The sequence below is a fragment of the Lepidothrix coronata genome, unplaced genomic scaffold (assembly GCF_001604755.1).
Source record: "Lepidothrix coronata isolate B3197 unplaced genomic scaffold, Lepidothrix_coronata-1.0 Scaffold20, whole genome shotgun sequence".
Lineage (NCBI taxonomy): Eukaryota > Metazoa > Chordata > Aves > Passeriformes > Pipridae > Lepidothrix > Lepidothrix coronata.
In genome coordinates, this window is record NW_016690200.1 from 7274609 (window position 1) to 7278316 (window position 3708).

Below are 3708 nucleotides of genomic sequence, written 5' to 3' on the forward strand. Positions count from 1 at the left end.
ACTCAAAGAAAGGTGAAATTAAGTCAGATCAGCTTTGAATTTAGATGAAATTGCTCAAGGTCATCTCCTTATGTGGGTTCAGAAGAGAAATAATCCAGTGTTGGGGTTTAATCCCAGCCAGCAGCTCAGCCCCACACATCCACTCACCCACCCCGGTGGGATGGGGAGACAATGGGAAGGGTTATAGTGATAAAACATGGGTTGAGATAAAACCAGTTTAACAGGGAGAGGAAAAGCCAGGCAAAGCAAGGAATTGATTCCCCTCTTCCCACCACAGGCAAGAGTTCAGCCACCCCCAGGACAGCAGAGCTCCTCCACATGTAAGGGTGACTTGGGAACACAAACACCATCACTCCAAACGTTCCCACCTCGTTTCCTCCTGGCTTTAAATGCTCAGCATGACTCCATAAGGTCTGGAATATCCCTTTGGTCAGTTGGGATGAGCTGTCCTGACTGTGTCCCCTCCAAACTCCTTGTGTGCTCCCCAGGGACGGGGTGGGGTGAGGAGCTGAAGAGGCCTTGACTGTGTGCAAACACTGCTCAGCAGTAACAAAAACATCCATCCCTGTGTTACCAACTCAAAGCCAAAACACAGTCCTATACCAGCTATTGGGAGGAAAATTAACTTCATCCCAGCCAAAATCAGCACATCCAGGGATTTTCTTCGGAAAGGCTCACCAGCCTTGTGCAGACACTTGTCTCCAGGGGCTCTGCTGCTCCTTCTCAGGAGAATCCTGGCTGTAAATGTGCCTTGTTGAACCAGAGCAATAAATTGCCTTGTCCACATCCTGTCTGTAAGGCATGGATGTGTCCATCCATTACCCTCTTGCAAAAATGTCAGAGCTTTATGAGCTGTTACCAAACCTGCTTCACTTTCCAGATGGGATAACCCCAAACCACATTCCCCGCTCTCTCTGAAGAGCTTCACAGCCCCCTGTCTGAAACACAACGGTTTAATTGCACTCATTAGTATGTTCAATATAATGTGATGCCAAAGAAACAAGTGCTGAGCGTGCAACCAGCCAGATGTATGAGAAAGGTGATGTTCCAGGCCATGGGAGCACCTCATGAGAGGCAGCCTGGATGATTCCCTCCCATCCCCTGTCCTTGTGCAATTAGAGCTTTTACCCTGGACCCACGTGGGCACCGGCCACCAGCACCCTGCCCTTTCCCAGCTCATCTTTGTAGCCTTAATGTCCTTTTAATGCGGAATTTTTGATGTAATTATTTATTTACAGGACCGTGCAGCCTGGAGGGGCTTCGCTTACAAGGGTTGCGTGAGAAGACTGTGATTGCTCGGGCTCTGCAGAAGATGATTAAAGCAGCGTGACTAAAGTGTTTCGAGTGATCTGTCCAAAAAAAGGGCAATGCATAAAGTGCCCTCTTCCTGCAGCTGCTGTCTGTGTTCAGAGGCAGATTTGTTAACTGCAGTGACAAAAGGGAGCTCTTCTTTTTCTACTCCTCGGCATTAATCAAATCCAGCGTGCGCTGGGTTTTACTCCTTCCAGTTGCCCGCTCAGATTGTTGACTCATTTCCAGGCAGCTCCACGCTCACCAGGCTCTTGACAGCAGTGAGGTGGGAGACAGGTCCCCAAAGGCATAATTTGAAGACAGTATATTTTACAGAGCTGTCAAGAAGTTCTTCATTTGGGCTGCCGAGCTTTTATTACTGGTGACGTGCTGTAAGACAGAGAGGACCCAACTCGCGTCTCGGATTTCAGGATGAGTTTGCAAGACTGATGGAAGAAAAAACCACACCAGAGAGAGCCCTCCTCTTCAGAGTGGGGCTTATCTGAGCTGCTACAAGCCAAGTGAGATAAACAGGGGCCCTCACAATCTGATTATCACAGTCATTTCACAGGCTTGATACCATCGTTAATCCACCGGCCACTATGAAATTAAACTGGCTGATCTGCCTGGATAAAGGCAGGGGTTGAATAGCTGAGGGATGAAAAGGAAGGGTGTAAAAGGGGAAGATGAAGGAATTCCTTTTCATCTCTTGGTTTGTACAAAGCCAGCCTGAATATTCATTGTGGGTGGCAAAGTTCGGAGGAAATAGTGAGGGTTAAAAACCACAGCAACGGGAAATCTTAACTTGGGGAAGAGGAGTCTGATCACAAATATTTCCCCTAAACTTCTCTAATGTTTGTTCCCATGCAAACACTGGATGGTACTTGCTTTTAGTATGTAGGTGGAATTTGTTGTCTGCTCCAAAATGAGAATGGAGGAATCAGAGGTGGAATTTAAGAGCATCTACTGGGATTTTAGAGCATTCTCCAGCTGGACAAAGCAGTGAGATACACCTTGAAATTACAAAGTCCCTCCTGAGGAGTAGCAGCAGCCTCCTACCCCACCTGTAAGAGTCAGGCTTTCCATGAAAACTCTGTGGTCCTGCAGGAAAAAAAAATCATCAGCAAAACCACATGGTCAAGATATGCCCAGAAAGGGGAGAAAAGGACGAAGCTACACCTGAAGATGCAGGGCCTGAGATTTGCAAATACGACACTCACAGGAGGCATCTCATGAAGGAGCCAGTTTTCCAGAAGGCAAGACCCTCCTCCTCAATAATCCCCTTCCCCTCCACAGTCTCTGAAGTAAAACTGCCCCAAGCCATTCCACACGCACCAGATTCGCTCCCCAAAAATAGTTTCATCCTCAAATAGAGGATGAAAGGCGTGAATTCCAACCCGTGCAGCCAAAGTTTGATTTTCCCAAGAGCGGCAAACTCCCCCGGTTTCGGTGGACTCGGCTTTGCACTGATGTCCCTGAGATCAGAGGTGGGTCTCGGTGCCACGGAACAGTCCCCAAATTGTCCCTGGCACTGTGGGCATCCGGCTGCTTTTGGTCCTGTCAAAACTTCCACCTCAGCAGCACCAGCTCCACAAAACCTGGGACAGCAGGAGGCTGGAAAGGCTTTCATGGAGGGAGGCGGGGGTTTGTCATCTCTCCTTTGAAGAGGCAGAGCAGCAGTCAGGTATTCCAGCCTGGCTTTTACAAACGGAGCCATGCGAGGAGTTATAAGGGGAGGGAGCTTTTAATCTCAGAGCCAGCTACAAATCGAAGGTGAACCTCATTAACTTGGACACTTTGTGTGTTAAAAAATGAGGAGCGTTTCACCTAATGAGAAGCTCTTAATAGGTGTTGTTTTTTTGCTAAATTATCATATTAACCAGGAGATAATTAACAAGAGTTTTCTTAATGTGGTGCTCCACTGATAAAATCTCATTGTCTATAAATCATCAAGACACTACAAAAAGAAAAAACACCCAAAATTGCTTTTTAATTATGTTAGGCATTATGGACAAAAAGTACAGGACAATTTTAACTGTTGGGGAACTAGAAGGGAAGGACAAGAATCTCAACTCTGCTGGGGGCAAGCATAGGGTCTCTTAAGGTAAATCAAGAATTTAGGGATGGTTTTTAAAACACTTTAGAGTAGTTACGAGCACTGACATATCACATATGTATCATATTAGGGATCAGACCCAGCCAGCACGAGTTTAGGAGGGACAGGTCCTGTCTGACCAACCTGATCTCCTTTTATGACCAGCTGACCCACCTGATGGATAAGGGGAAGGCTGTGGATGTGTCTGCCTGGACTTCAGCAAAGCCTTGGACACTGTCTCCCATGGGACACTCCTGGAAAAGGCTTGGCCAGGGACACTCTGGGCTGGGTTAGGAGCTGGCTGAGGGCCCAGAGAGTGGTGG